This window comes from Sapajus apella, unplaced genomic scaffold (assembly GCF_009761245.1).
Source record: "Sapajus apella isolate SASKATOON/1434 unplaced genomic scaffold, GSC_monkey_1.0 scaffold83, whole genome shotgun sequence".
Taxonomy (NCBI): domain Eukaryota; kingdom Metazoa; phylum Chordata; class Mammalia; order Primates; family Cebidae; genus Sapajus; species Sapajus apella.
In genome coordinates, this window is record NW_022437023.1 from 5,877,697 (window position 1) to 5,894,258 (window position 16,562).

Below are 16,562 nucleotides of genomic sequence, written 5' to 3' on the forward strand. Positions count from 1 at the left end.
GTTCCACCAGCGACCTCTGTATCCTGATTGTAAATTCCAGTTTGTTTCAGCCAGTCTGAGCAGATTTCTGTTCCTTGCAATATAAGGGGCTTGATTATGTCAGCATTAGCAGAGACGTGACATCCAATATGGAATCCAGATCGCCTTCTTTTGTTTCGTAGCCAGTATTACTCACTCAACCTGCCTCTTTGAATATAATATATTACTTTTTGTGTAAATGGTAGGGCAATCATATTAAAAGTCATAAATGTACCTCATTTAAATAAACTATCCAAGCTTCAATGCTCCAAAAAGCATAAAACAGAATTGAAAACAAATGAATCTGTGCTTTGGGCTTTAAGGCTTATGAATTAAATCAGCTATTAATCAGACTTGGAAAGATACTGGCTTCTTTCCCATGGTCGTTACTATAAAATTATTTTAAAGAATCAATAGAACTCACTAACCTACATGACTTTCTGGTACTTTCACTCTCCAGCTTACTCCAGAACTTATTGCTAATTACTGTAGGTCTAAGAGAATCCACACACAAATGACAAAAGACATAAATTATTTACACAGCTATTCATCTGCAATGGACATCCCATCAGATTCAACCTTGTAAGTGCCATAGGACCAGTTATTTTTAAATCAGATTGTATTTTATAGGAAATAATAAAGATGCTATAGCAGCACAATAAATTCACACTAACAGCAGATCTGCATTTCATTGCAACAAATGTCTCTACTCTATTAAGCAAGTATCGAAGTTTGCCCTTAACATGTCACGGAGTCATGGGTTTCCCTGGAGATGTCTGCAAACGTGCAGGTATCTGAGGCTGAGGGCCTGATGTGGGACGTTAAAAAATTTTTTTTTCCCTCTAGTTTCCACATGGGAAATGAGACTCTCTTAGATCTGAAAAAATTTGCTCTCACCTAAAAGGATCTTGCTCCTGGCATTTGTTTTTCTCATCTGAGAAATTTTTTCTTCTCTGCTGTGATCCATTTTGTCTCTGCAACAGAACCATGTTTATCATCCAGGACTTACCACATTGCTCTTGCTGACTGACTGAGTGGTCAGCAAAAAAACAAGTTGATGAGTCTGGGATGTGAGTACTTGGCAGCCCCCCATTGCTTTAATGGGTCTCAGCAGTATTAGTTTACTGAAAGACGATCCAGTCTGCCTGGGACAATTTACCATTCTGTGTATTGTGCACAGATGAGACCTTTTATTTTGTTAGAGTTTAACTTTGGCCCTCTCTCCAAAAGACAAAGAAATTTAAACTCTGAAAGTGTTCCAACGATCAGGCAGCAATGAATACAATCAGCCCAGTGTGATTGTGATGGATGCTAAGAACACTAAGGATTACCAGACGATCACTGGCTGGAAGGACTAGGGGAGACCATGAGCCCTCCTTCCCAGGATCTTGTCCAGCACATGACAGACAGGCCCATTCTGCCCAGGGGTGTTTGTGAAACACAGCCCTGTGCAGAGCCACGGGGTGAATGAGATGGATGACTTCTCAAGGTCACTGCCATAGCCATGATTCATTAATGTAGGCCAGGCTGCTGCTTTGAGCTGTGTTTTCCTAAAGCAATAGACTCTACTGTCCACCTTCTGTAAATAATAAATCTCTCAGCTTCCCAATCTTTCTGTAATCTGTACACCAGCACATTGAAAATAATGTAAACAAGGTCAGTTCACCAAATAAGGCATAGACCCATACTGAGTCCAGTAAGTATGATGTGACTGTTTTTTGTTAATGTTTCCAAACTGTTTACATCAATATCTAACCTGTGATTACAATCAGGGACATTAATAAAATTTTAAAATTCTTGTACCTTTTACGGCCTCAGTGTCAATTTCTAATTTTTATAAAACTGAAGGGAAGGTTTGTACATACTAGTTTTAGACAAGTCAAATAAAACAGTGAAAGGCAGTTTTATCCACAGAGTAACAACTATAACAAATCACAACACTTCAGTGTAAAAGAAGTAGGTTCAATTAGATGTCCTCCTCCCACCATACCTCCCAGGAACCCATGGGAATCACACAATTCACATAATTCACCACCTCCTGGGCCATCAGTCACATGTGCCAAAAATGAAACAAGTATCTTTGGGCCTTGAGTGACAGAATTTTTAGATACACCTCAGTTCACTCATAAACCAAAATCTAAAGTAATTAAAATTTAAATGTCACCCCAATTCCTGGGAGATAATATATTTGTACAAACTGCTAGTTCATTCTCTTGCCATGTGGAGTCACACTCATTATTAAAAGACGTCAAGCCTAATCACAGTATGATGAGGTACACTAATTTGTCACTTCCTAAGGCTATTTCTGCAGCTGTGAGTTGGGGTTTTAGTGGGTTGGTGTGGTCTGACGTAACACATTTTCTAAAAATCAAACAGTGCTACAGCAACTAGAAGAAAATCTCTCTCTGTCAATCTACACATCCTTCAAGAAAAAAATAACACTTAAGTATGAAGCAGAGCAGGATAAAACCCTTGCATCCATATTTTCAGGAACAACAAATTAATCATTTTCTGTGTTTACTTTTCCTCTTTAGGGGGTATGTTCTTGTCGTTTTCAGCACTGAGACTATGGCCTACCCATGTGGTGTGAGAAGGTCCTAGAATGGCTGCTCAGACTCCCTGACTTGTCCCTCTGCACCATCCACTCAGATGACATGAGCCTCTTTCCAGTCTTCCTCCAACAATTTTCCCAAATATGACATGATTTCTACCACTTTCTACCTCTGACACATCCAAATGCCTTCCATTCCAACCATGATGATCTTATACTTGCCATGAAATGTGTACAGCAAAGGTCTGCTGAATTCTATACAAATTCTCAGCGGGACTTGTTTTTCTGTTTCTTTCTCCATGTTTTCCTCCCCGATCTAGGTTTCTCTGTCTGTCCTGGAAGCATGCATTTCCTTTTCTGTGGGGGAGGGGCAGAGTGAGGTCCTTTTATTAGCTTTTCTGCAGCTTGAGGTCTGCTGGCTGTGTGGTGACCAGCAGCAAGCACTTAGGGACCATTATTTGACAAGAACCATGGTCCCTGGTGGCTACATATCCATAAGAGATGAGAAGAGTATAAAATGTGTCATTTTGCTCTTTCCAGTGATTCCCTGAAAAGCAATGAAAATAATCTAGGATTCAAAATAATCCCTGATGAAGATGATTAGTAGACAGACTGTACATTTCAAGTAGCATTATAAATAATTAGTCATGGACTACTTGTGCCAATCTGTTGCTTTTGGGACATATTATTCTGTACACTGATCTATTTTTCTCTATTGAACCTGATTTTAAGTTAACTGAATATAGGAATTGTGATTAAATAATCTCTGTATTTCCCATATTCTTGGTACATTACTTAGAGACCCATTATATATTGAAGGAAACTTATTGTGACAGTTTCCTTTTAAATAAACCATGAGATATGCACTTCAGAACGCATTCTGTTATACCTGGTGTTGGAAGGTACACGTAAACTTGTTTTTTGAAGACAAGGTCTCACTGTCACCAGGGTTGGAGAGCAGTGTGGCATGATCACAGCTCGCTGTACCCTTGACCTGCCGGGCTCAAGCGATCCTCCCAGCTCAGCTTCCAGAGGAGGTAGGACTACAGTTGTACACGACCACATCCAGCTTTTTAATTTTTTGTATAGACAGGGTTTCACTATGTTGCCCTGCCTGGTCTCAAACTCCTCGACTCAACTGAACTGCCTGCCTCGGCCTCCCAAAGTGTCAAGATTATAGGTGTCAGCCACTACCTGACCCAGCAAAACTTGTTAATATTGGTTTAAAATTCAAGTTTAAAAGTTTGTATCATTAAAAACCAAAACTGAAAAAGGAATATACAGATATTAAGGCAAGCAACATTTAACTCTGCTTCCATGCCTAGCATCTTCCTGAAAAATTGGCTTTTTAAATATCTACACTCAGCTGGGTCAGTAGCTCATGCCTGTAATCCCAGCATTTTGGGAGGCCAAGGCAGGCAGATCACTTGAGGTCAGGAGTTTGAGACCAACGCAGCCAACATGGTGAAATCCATCTCTACTAAAAATACAAAAATTAGCCAGATGTGGTGGTGCGCGCCACTCGGGAAGCTGAGGCAGGAAGCTGGAGGTGGAGGTTGCAGTGAGCGGAGATTGTGCTACTGTACCCCAGCCTAGGCGCCAGAGTGAGACCTTGTCTCAAAAAAAAAAAAATATATATATATATATACACACACATGTATATCTGTATACACACACACACACACGTGTATATATATATACACACACATACATTCAAACTACACAAGAGTAAGGAGAGACAGCACACAAAAGTTATATTCTATAAACTTTCAGAGCTAGATTTATTTTCAGAAATTTTTAAAGAATCATATTGTTATTTTTAAATCGAATATTTTAATTTATTGTATCCTAATAAAACAACTGTCTCCCTGACACCTCAGCCTCCCAAAGTTCTGGGATTACAGGTGTCAGCCACTACGCCCAGCTGAGACATCTCTTTTTTAGCATAATCAATAAAATGAACAAACTAATTGTTTTCAATTTAAAACAAATTATATAAAAAAAATTCTGCATACATTCAGACATTACTCACCCCAGCTCCTGTACACACACAATAGACAGCTTCAGAGATAACTAACCCTACATAGAAATCATCATCAAATCAATACCTTTTATGTGGCCCTGAAAGCACTGATAGACCTATGGATACACCTACTGTGTCTTGGATAAATACACTGGCTTTTTTCCCCTGACTATAGTGGCGAGGAAAGGGAGTCAGAGTTGGCAGCAACATTTTAGTGATCTTTGGAACACAATGTCCGAAAAACACAAGGCAGTCACTAGGAGTAGCTGAGATGTGATAGCCATCACTCTGGAGATTTGAGGAGGGGAAAAAGAGGCTTACAGTCTTTCATATGTTTCTGTCTTTAAGACAGGAGTATATACTGAATTATTCTCAATATTCCTTCCATCTACGGAATTCTAAGTCCCTTGATAAAACCAGCAGTGAAGAAGTCAGGAAGCAAGATGTGCCAGGACTAGATAAGTGCCAGGAAAGTTAATGGAAGAAATGTTGTTGAGTTGTCCACATGATCTTTTCCTCAAAATGTAAAGCACTGACAATCAATGTAATAAAAAAATGCAGACTTGGTCAAAATCATGCTCAAGGTCTATTTGGACAACTAAATTGCTTGTATCTTGCTTTTTATTACCATCAAATATTTTTCTTCTTTCCCTGACCCTATATATAAATATTTACTAAGAAATCATAAGATGCATGCTATTGTGTTAGGGGCTTGGCATTAAGAAGTTTTACTGTGAGTTAGAAAGTCTGCACACCCTGAAGATGCTTACAATTTTCAGAACCAAATTCTAGGCACCGCATCCATTAACTACAGAGGACGAAAAGTCAGCAAGTATTAAAGTCAGACAGCTGAGTCTGGGAACATATTCCACATTTTTGCCTATCACTTGCTAACCATAGCATGAAGGGTTACCAGATATCTGAACTCTGACAACAGTATCAGATCTTTTCTTGCTCAGAGGAATTTAACTATCTGAATTATTGAATAGATTTCTTCAAGGAAGACAAGGTCTGTGGAAAAGGGCAAGTTGGAAAATCTAGCTATGGTTGGGCTGCTACGGATGAACACACAAACACTGCACACTGTGCAACGTTATTTTAAAATACAAGTAGTATGTTTTGGACATCAGTTTATCACTAAAATAAAAATGGGCCAGGCACAGTGACTCATGCCTGTAAACCCAGCACTTTGGAAGGCTGAGGCAGGCGGATCATGAGGTCAAGAGATCGAGACCATTCTGGCCAACATGGTGAAACCCCACCTCTATTAAAAATACAAAAATTAGCTGGGTACAGTGGCACGCACCTATAGTCCCAGCTACTCAGGAGGCTGAGGCAGGAGAATCGCTTGAACCTAGGAGGAGGAGGCTGCAGTGAGCCGAGATCACGCCATCACACTCCAGCCTGGAGACAGGGCAAGACTCCGTCTCAAAACAAAAAAAAAAAAGTAAATTTGGATTTAACTAAAGCTTTCCCAAAGCAATTAATCTTGAGTCAACCACAAAAGAAAAAAAAAGAAAAAAGTGTAGAGGTAACTATGACAAGAAAATTAAGCTAAGTCTGTAGTCTTATACATCATGTTCAATACAACCAGAAAGCATACCCAAAACTTGGGAGCAAAAAGCTAACTCTAAATTAATCCCTTGCTGCTTAATGAGTATGGGAAGCCACAAAAGAAAAAATCCCCATGTGTCTTTCTCCCCACAAAACAAAAGAAAGATGTTATACGGGCTGGGCGCGATGGCTTGTACCTGTAATTTCAGCACTTTGGGACGCCGAGGCAAGAGGGTCATCAGGTCAGGAGTTCGAGACCAGCCTGACCAACATGGTGAAACCCTGTCTCTACTAAAAATACAAAAAAAAAAAATTAGCTGGGTGTAGTGGTGGGTGCCTGTAATCCCAGCTACTCAGGAGGCTGCGGCAGAAGAATCCCCTGAACCCAGGAGGTGGAGGTTGCAGTAAGCTGAGATCATGCCATTGCACTCCAGCCTGACAGAATGAAACTCAGTCTCAAAAAAAGAGAAAGAAAGATGTTATGTAAAGTAAAGAAAAATCAGGGAAAAATGCATGTGAAGAAAGGCTCACAAGGAAAGACTTAAGCTGAAAGACTGCAAAAGTTCAACACAGACAAGTGGGCTAAATGCCAACTAAATATGGACCTGCTCTCTACATATAATGCTGAAGAGTATTCCAAGGATGAAAATTAATTTTAGGAGTAATATTTATTAATGTGGTAGGAAACAAGGAATTGAGAAAAAATACAAATAAAATTAAAAGAAGGAAAATGTATCCTAAATGCTAGAACTTTCTCACAATCTATGTGATTTCAATACCACATAAGGAAGTTAATGTATAAAATACACACATCTCAAATGATAAAGGCAGGTACGCAGATAAGCATTCAAGTTAAATAGAATGAAAGCTGTAATAAAATTATTCTAAATCTAGAAACGAAAGTTGTGTTAACATTCTGATAAAAGAGAAATCATTATATAAATCATTAACCACTAAGAAACCTAACACCCTGCAATGCACATCAAACTTTATTGCAATTATGTACAAAGAAAATTGGAGACAAGCTGATGTATTCTGATATCACTCATTTTTGCTAGTCTATGTACTCTGGGTACTCAAGAACTCTGTATGCTTATGTTATATTTGTCCTTCTTGGAGTGGTTATACTCGTAAAAAGCTATCCAGTACCTCGAACAGACTGGATAATTAGAATTACAATGACTGCCATCTGAATATACTATGTCATAATTTCCTTTAAGTGCATTATTCTACTCAATGATACACCTGCCCTCCCCCGGCCTGATATTAAAGACTGCCTTGCAAGGCAGACACAGGTTCCTTGAGCCAAGTTAGGCTTATCTAAACCAATTTCTCAAGTTGATAGGTGAGGTCTCTAGTATTTCATAAGGTTCACTTACCTGAACCTACTGTATTTCATTTATAATCATCTTATTCTGTTCAGAAAGTATATAAATTTTTCATTCAAAGTGTTACTAATCAATTTCAATTTCTAGATAAATAAAAAGTAAACATTTTACATAATGCTTTCATACTTCTTTACAGAAGTTGAAGTTTATTATATAACTGTACATTACTACCTAATATAGTCTTCTTGGAAGAAGCTATGTTGATCACAGCAAGAAAGCTACTCTGGGGCTAGGACTAGTGTTTCCATCGGAAACAATTACTCACAACAGAATGAAATAATCTTCTCTATTTAGGGATGAAAGAACAGATATTATTCATTACAGTACCTTTTAAGAATATCAGAAATGAAAGATAGTAAGCAACTGTTATAGCTGAGGCCAAAGCAATCTATTACCCAAATAAAAGGAACAAGATTCAATGTCTACTTTGGTATTTCTCAATTCACTGTGCATTTCACTCTTGGGTTCTCACAAATTAAGAACATGCACATGTGCACACAGGCGTGCATACACACCGACACACACACTTACCTTCTAGCAGATCTACCCAGAACTATCCCTCACTCACTTTAGTAATTATAGACTCTCCGTGAAATTCTTAGTTACACTATTTGAGGTTATTTTTAAACTAGATGTTCCTCTCTTCTCTCTTCTTTTTCATAATGATAATCACCCAAAACGTTAATTTTCCACATAGTATTTTTTTTCTTGTTAATAGAATTACTGTTTTTTCTAATCTAGGAACTGTTATATAATCAATAGGTTGGCATAAGACTGGAATGTCCTAAGTTCTTCCTAAAAAAGAAACCTTTAGATTCCTTTTTGAAAAAAATCTTTTAAAATATACAGGTGTTGCAGAATTTTGTTACTTAGTTCAGCTAAAATCCTGCTCTACTCACTCTTCAATATGTCCGCAGTACCTAAATTTTCCTGGTTTTGTGATCCTCCCCCTGGCAAACAGTGTTCTGAACTTCCCATGGCTCCACCCTGTCCTCCCAGTGGAGTGCACAGACTGGCTGAAGACTCTTGGGGGACTTTCCTCCTTATATGCCTCCTGCATCTATCATTGACAGGATATCCTTATCCAGCAATATAGTTAGCTTATGTGTAGAGAAACCCCACCTCGTGAAGAACATCTAAAAATAACAAGCAAAACTTTTTTTTTTTTTTTTTTTGAGATGTCGTCCTGCTCTGTCACCCAGGCTGGCGTGCAGTGGTGTGATCTTGGCTCACTGCAACCTACATCTCCCAGGTTTAAGTGATTCTCCTGCCTTAGCCTCCCTAGCAGCTGGGACTACAGGCATGCACCACCATGCCTGCCTAATTTTTGTATTTTTAGTAGAGATGGGTTTTCACCATGTTGGCCAGGCTGGTGTTGAATTCCTGACCTCAGGTGATCCACCTGCTCAGCCTCCCAAAGTGTGGGATTACAGGTGTGAGCTACCGCACCAGCCCTAAACAAAACATTTAAACTTAAATTCTCTTAAAAGCATGGTTATGTTGGCAGCAAAGGCTGGGTGTGGTGGCTCATGCCTGTAATCCCAGCACTTTGGGAGACAGGTAGACTGCTTGAGTCAGGAGTTCAAGACCAGCCTGACCAACATGGTGAAACCCTCTCTCTACTAAAAATGTGAAAATTAGCTGGGCAGGATAGCGAGCACTTCTAATCCCAGCTACCTGGGAGGCTGAGGCAGGAGAATTGTTTGAACTCAGGAGGCGGAGGTTGCAGTGAGCCAAGATGGCGCCACTGCACTCCAGCCTGGGTGACAGAGCAAGACTGCATCTCAAAAAACAAAAACAAAAACAACGTTGGCAGTAAAGTACAAGAAATAAGTGGAAGCAAGAATCTTTGAAAAGAAACCATTCCCCAGGATGAATAAGACTTAGAGCTGGTGTTTGCTCTAATGTAGGGTGACCATATAATTTACTGCTCAAACCCAGACACTTCTGAGTATGAATAACTAGGCTGCAGCAAATCAATAATTTTCCAGGCATACCAAGATACATGATCACTCTACCCTGAGGTCATTTGCTGATCCCCAGTAGCAGTTTGGATTTTAACAGGCCACATGTAGGCTTGGGGAAAGAAGATAAAGTCTGGGGTCTGAACAGGGAGAGATGCTGAACCAGAGGCTCCTGAACAAAGTCCAGATTCCCAAAAGGCAACATTTTTAGTTGCTGACTTTAAAAAAAGAAAGAAATCTATCTTGCAAAAGGAGACAGGTTTGTTTAACTGGGACTTGACTGTGAGTAGAACAGGGGAAAAAATACACATACACAAATAAATAAAGGAGAAGAAAGTCCTTTGAGAACTCCTAAGCAGAAGTTTATTCTCTTTCAAGTTTTAGGCCAGAACCCACACTATCAAGATAGCCTGAAAATCCCAAAATTAAAAATTAAGTTTCAAATGACCTTTGGTTGGTAGTCCTTTCTTAAGCACTGGAGAGGAACTAGTCATCCATGGAGTGACACACTTACATGAAAGTCTCAAATAATCTACAACCCCTGCCCTGGCCAAATGTCCAAGAAATATGAGCTCACAATAAAAAGAATCACTAAAAACACAAATAAAAAGCCTCCATGAGTGAGAGCGGAAATAACAAATGGCATAATCAGATGCTAACAACTACTGCAGATCCTAGAATTATTAAAGAATGTACATATGCTTACACATATATAATTAAAGAAAGAAGAGTTTGAAAGTATGACAATGCAACACAAGACTATCAAAGTTTGCAAAGCACATTTAAGGGGAAAAGGCACATAATACTTACAGAAATAAAAAAAAATTTATATGAAATCTATTGAATGAGTTAGCCAGAGATCAAAGAGAGCTGGAGATAAACACTAAAATAGAAAATAAGGCCGGGCACAGTGGCTCACACCTATAATCCCAGTACTTTGGGAGGCCCAGGCAGGTGGATCACCTGTGGTTGGGAGTTCAAGAACAGCCCGACAACGTGGAGAAACCCCATCTCTACTAAAAATACAAAATTAGGCTGGGTGCGGTGGCTCACACCTGTAATCCCAGCACTCTGGGAGGCTGAGGTGGGCGGATCATGAGGTCAAGAGATCAAGACTATCCTGGCCAACATGGTGAAACCCCATCTCTACTAAAAATACAAAAATTAGCTGAGTGTAGTGGCATGCACCTATAGTCCCAGCTACTTGGGAGGCTGAGGCAGTAGAATTGCTTGAACCCGGGAGGTGGAGGTTGCAGTGAGCCGAGATCACGCTACTGCACTTCAGCCTGGCGCCTGGTGACAGCGTGAGACTCTGTCTCAGAAAAACCCAAAAAAAACAAAATTAGCTGGGCATGGTGGTACATGCCTGTAATCCCAGCTACTTGGAAGGTTGAGGCAGGAGAATCACTTGAACCTGGGAGACAGAGGTTGCAGTGAGCCAAGATCGCTCCATTACACTCCAGCCTGGGCAACAAGAGCTAAACTCCATCTCAAAATAAACAAACGTAAATAAATAAGCAAATAGAATAAAAGTAGAAAATAAAGCTAAAGCCTGTGTGCAGTGGTTCACAACTGTAATCCCAGCATTTTGAGAGACAAAGGCAAGCAGATCACTTGAACACAGGAGTTTGAGACCAGCCTAGGCAACATGGTGAAACCACATCTCTACTAAAAACACAAAAAATTAGCTGAGTATGGTGGTGGGTACCTATAATCCCAGCTATTTGGGAGACTTTGGCAGGAGAATCTCTTGAACCTGGGAGGCGGAGGTTGCCGTGAGCCCAGACCTGCCACTGCACTCCAGCCTGGGCAACAGAGTGAGACCCTGTCTCAACAACAACAAAAAAAGATATCACTCAGAATGCTGTATAGAAACACAAAGAAATGGAAAATACAAAAGCAATATTAAGATCTATGAAGAATGATGCAAGGAAGTCTAACATCTAATCTAATGAAGATTCTAGAAAGAGCAAATACAAAGAATGAAAGGAAAATTCAATGAGGTAGTAGATAAACATTTTTTCAGAACTTCTGAAAGACACTAATCCTCAGATAAAGCAACTCCAAAGAACCCCAAGCAGAATAAATAAAAAAAATCCATACCTAAACACACAGTAGTAAAACTGCAGAACATCGAAGCCAAAATGTGGTTCTGGAAAGCAGCCAGACAAAGACGACATTATGCCAGATCATAAGACTGACAGTTTACATCTGATGAGCAACAATAGAAGACAGCAGAATAATATCAAAGAGCTGAGAAGAAAATAATCACTGACTAAGAGTTCAATCCTACTGAAATTCTTTAAAAGTTCAATGAAAAAACTTCAAAACACTCAAAGTAAAAAGATAGGAAAAAAAGGAAAAATGGTAACGACAAAATTTTGGAGGCTGGAAACCGGCTTAGTAGATGGATCTAAGAAAGCTGATTTTTAAAAGCAAGCGCCAAAGGAAATAAATCTTAGTTAAGCTATTGAACCCTGAAAAGTCTCAGAAACCAGTAACTGTTGATGCCTCTGGAACTAGGGTTGAAATACAGGTGAGAATGGGGTGAAAGCTTAGAGGGCAGCCAGTTTAGACTGAAGTAGCTTAATTCAAAAGACTTGAATATTAAAGACTCTCATTACCACTGTAATCTCTGTAATCTGACAAATATTCTAGGGGATTTGCTCTACTGAAACAAGGGATTAATCCAAGAAATGGAAGAGAAGAAATCAAAGTAGTAGGAAATTCAACTTGGGAGAGGGGCAAAGAGAATTCCAAGGATAGCAACAAAAGAGAGGCTCAGATTGACAGCTGTGCATAGGCTGAGAAAGCAAGAAGAGAAAGAAGGTTCTAGGAAAGATATCTCTAAGAAGAAAATGAAAGAGTGCCAGAAGAAAACTGTATTTAGATGCTACTGAAAGGAGTAAAAAAAGATCATCAATAGGTGTTAAAAACTAAATTCAGGAAAAACAAACAAGAAGGGAAACAATCATACTACATATGCTCAAATATGAATTATATTTGCTTGACCACAGTGAAAACTGATTTTACTACAAATTGTAAGGTAAGTATATTGGGAGGATAGGGAAGGAATGTATGGGAGATGGCAGTGTAAAAGAGCCAAACAGTCATCTATTGTCATAATAGGAAATTAATAGAAAATGACTACAATGGATTAATCAAAAGAAAGATGTCCCACATAGGAAATTATATGTATGTGTAAATGTCCAAAGAAAGAGCTAAACAAGTGGAAAGTCACTGCCTTTGGAGATGGAGACTGCAGTAAATGAAGAAAGGTGAGTGTGAGAATTGCTGTATTTGTTATATACTATATGCTTTTTAGTACTATTTGCCTTTTTAAACTATATGCCTGTATTACTTTAATAAAAATAAAAAGAAAACAATTGTAAACATATATCGAATGAAATTATTTTCAAGAATAAGGGTAAAATAAGGATAGAACTTTCATAATGTCAAAATAAGGAATTTCTAGACAAAGAAAAGTAAAAGAACTCATCACCAACAGATTCTTACTAAAGGAAATTCTGAAAGATATACTTCAGGAAAAAGAAAAATGATCCCAGAAGGAAGATCTGAGATGCAAGAAGCAATGGTGAGCCATGAATAGGAAATACTTATGGATGATGCTAAACACACATTGACTAGATAAAACAATAATATTGTCCCACTTGAGGGTTAAAAATGAAATAAAATTCTAGGAAAGAACAGCATATAGGCTAGATCAAGGGTGATGGGAAATAAATCTCTTCTAACACCCTTATAGAGTCTAAGAAGAGGGCAGGCTGGGCAAGGTGGCTCACGTCTCTAATCCCAGCATTTTGGGAGGCTGAGGCAGGAGAATTGCTTGAGGCCAGGAGTTTGAGATCAACCTGGGAAACACAGCAAGAGCCTGTCTCTAAAAAGGAAAAGGAAAGAGTTTTTTAAAACACAGCTGGAAATGGTAGTGTGCGCTGTAGTTCCAGCCATTCAGGAGGTGGAGGTGGGCGGATCCCATGAGCACAGGCTGCAGTGAGCTAAGATCATGACACTGCACTTCAGCCTGGGCAATAGAATAAGACTCTGTCTCTAAAAAGAAAAAGGAAAGAGGGTTAAAAAAATGGTTTAACTTTAGAATAGTAAATTAAAATGCATGTTAAAATTCCTGAAATCCCGTACAACCACTAAAATAGAAACAGAATGTATAACTTCCAGTATAGTAAGCGGGGGTCAGGAACCAGAATGAAGAAAAACAACAATATAAAATTCAATATAAAAAGGGGAAAGAGGCCGGGCGCGGTGGCTCACGCCTGTAATCCCAGCACTTTGGGAGGCCGAGGCGGGTGGATCACGAGGTCAAGAGATCGAGACCATCCTGGCCAACATGGTGACACCCCGTCTCTACTAAAAATACAAAACATTAGCTGGGCATGGTGGCGCGTGCCTGTAATCCCAGCTACTCAGGAGGCTAAGGCAGGAGAATTGCCTGAACCCAGGAGGCGGAGGTTGCGGTGAGCCGAGATCGCGCCATTGCACTCCAGCCTGGGTAACAAGAGCAAAACTCCGTCTCAAAAAAAAAAAATGGGGGAAAGAATAAAAGAAGTAAAATTTTTAAAAATTCAACATATAGCAAAAATGATATAGGAGAAATAGATCAAATGTATTAGGAATCATAATCAATGTATATTGACTAAATTCTATAGTTTAAAAGGCAGATAACCAAATTGAAGAAAATTAAAATCCAATGACATGCTATTTACAAGAAACAATAAAATATAAGGGCAAAGGAAGCCTGAAACTAAAGGTATGGAAAAAGATATACCAAGCGTAGATGCAAAGGTTAAAATAATATTGGCCTCATGTCGTGGCTCATGCCTGTAATCCCAGCACTTTGGGAGGCCGAGGAGGGCAGATCACAAGGCCAGGAGATCAAGACCATCCTGGCTAAGATGGTGAAACCCTATCTCTACTAAAAATACAGAAAAATTAGCTAGGCGTGGTGGTATGCATAGTCCCAGCTACTCAGGAGGCTGAGGCAGGAGAATTGCTTGAGCCCAGGAGGCGGAGGATGCAGTAAGCCAAGATCGCACCACTGTACTCTAAGCCTGGGCAACAAAGAGAGACTCTGTCTCAAAAAAAAAAAAAAAGTTATCAGAAAAAACAGACATTAAATTAAAAAGCACTACTCAAGAAAGAGTGTAGCTATATATTGACAAAAGGTTCATTTAATTAGAAATATATAACAATTCTAAGTGTATAGGCAGCTAATATAGCTTCAAAATATACTAAGCAAAAAATAACAAATTGAGAAACTGGGAAATCCACTATCAGTTGCACATTTTAACTGCTTTCTCTCAGCAATTGATAGATCAACCAGACAAAAAGTCAGAAAAAATACAGCATATTTGAGCAACATAACTAAAATAACATGATCATAAAGAGAATAATGTTCCCAATAACTGGAAAATATACATTCTGTTCAAGTACACGAAGGATTTTATTTGTAAAGACTATGTTCTAGGCAAGCATCAACAAATTTTAAAGGGTCAGTATCACAGAGATCACATTCTCTGATCACAATCAACCAACTGGAAAACAATTAACGACTCTATATACACCAAAAATAACACCAAAAACACACATAAGACTGCAAGCTACACACATTTCCAAAGAATCCATGGGTCAAAGAAAAACTAGTAATAGAAATTAGAAAATACTTAGATAATATAAGAACAATAGTGAAAATAACAATTACTAAAGCTTGTGGGATGACAATAGTAAAAATAGTGAAGTAAGGGACTCCAGGGTTCCATCTCTTCACAAAAATCAACTAATGTACTGGCAAAAACTGTCAGAATCGACTTTTGGAGAACTATGAAACCTAATTAAAACTCTGCCACAATTAGGGGAAGGCTTGGTGAAGAAGGAAGCTGCTGCAGTAAGACAGCACATGGTGTGTTAAATTGCCCACCTACGATTTCCCACAACACCTTAGATTCATGGTGGCTGTGAGGACAGCAGCCCACACTGCTGGTGCAGGTGTCCAGTGCCACAGGGAACAATATGAACCTTATTCTCAACTAATCGTGGTTTTGAATTTTGACCTATCTGGTAGCTCCCTTAAGGTTTGCCTTTGCTCTGCCAGCCTCAGATCCTTCCCAGGAGTTGGGTGGCTTCCCAAGTAGCTTTTACAGAATGCACTTAAAGGCATAATTATTGGTCACAGCAGCCTGGGGCAAGGGACACAAGTTAAGACAATTAATAGATAGGCTGAGAACCCTGGGAAGGAAGGGTTGAGCAAGGAGACACATGGGAGACTTGTAAAAGCTCTCAAGAATACAGGGAAATAGAGAAGGCCATGTGCATTCACAGAACTGGTGCATGCTTAGAAAGGCCTACGAGGCTCCCAAGCTTTCATGTCTATCTGGCCTTCAGGTTCTATGATAGCAGGAAGTAAAGGCTAAGGCAAAGCTGTCAACATCCTGGCTAGGTGTTGAAGTAGTGCCTGACACAGAGCCAATCTGTAAAGCCTGGGAGAGTTTTTGTTTTTTTCACCCCCAAGCATTTAATAAAACTCTGTCAAAATACTAATGTCCACTAAGCTAACACAACACAGACTTCAGTGGCTACATACAACAAAGAGTACAGACTCTACAAAAGTAGGTTTAAAAGTCACTAAACAAGAAACAAGAAAACATGGTCCATTCACAGGTAAAAAACAAACAAACAAAAAAAGCCCCACCAAAATTAACAGGAACTGTTCAAGAGGAAACCCAGGCACTGGACTTACTAGACAAAGACTTTAAAAGTTGTAGGCTACAGCTAATGTGGTCACTGGTGGGAAATTTATAGTCTAAAATACTTGTATTAGAAAATAAGAAAACAGGCCGGGCGCGGTGGCTCAAGCCTGTAATCCCAGCACTTTGGGAGGCCGAGGCGGGTGGATCACGAGGTCAAGAGATCGAGACCATCCTGGTCAACATGGTGAAACCCCGTCTCTACTAAAAATACAAAAAACATTAGCTGGGCATGGTGGCGCATGCCTGTAATCCCAGCTACTCAGGAGGTTGAGGCAGGAGAATTGC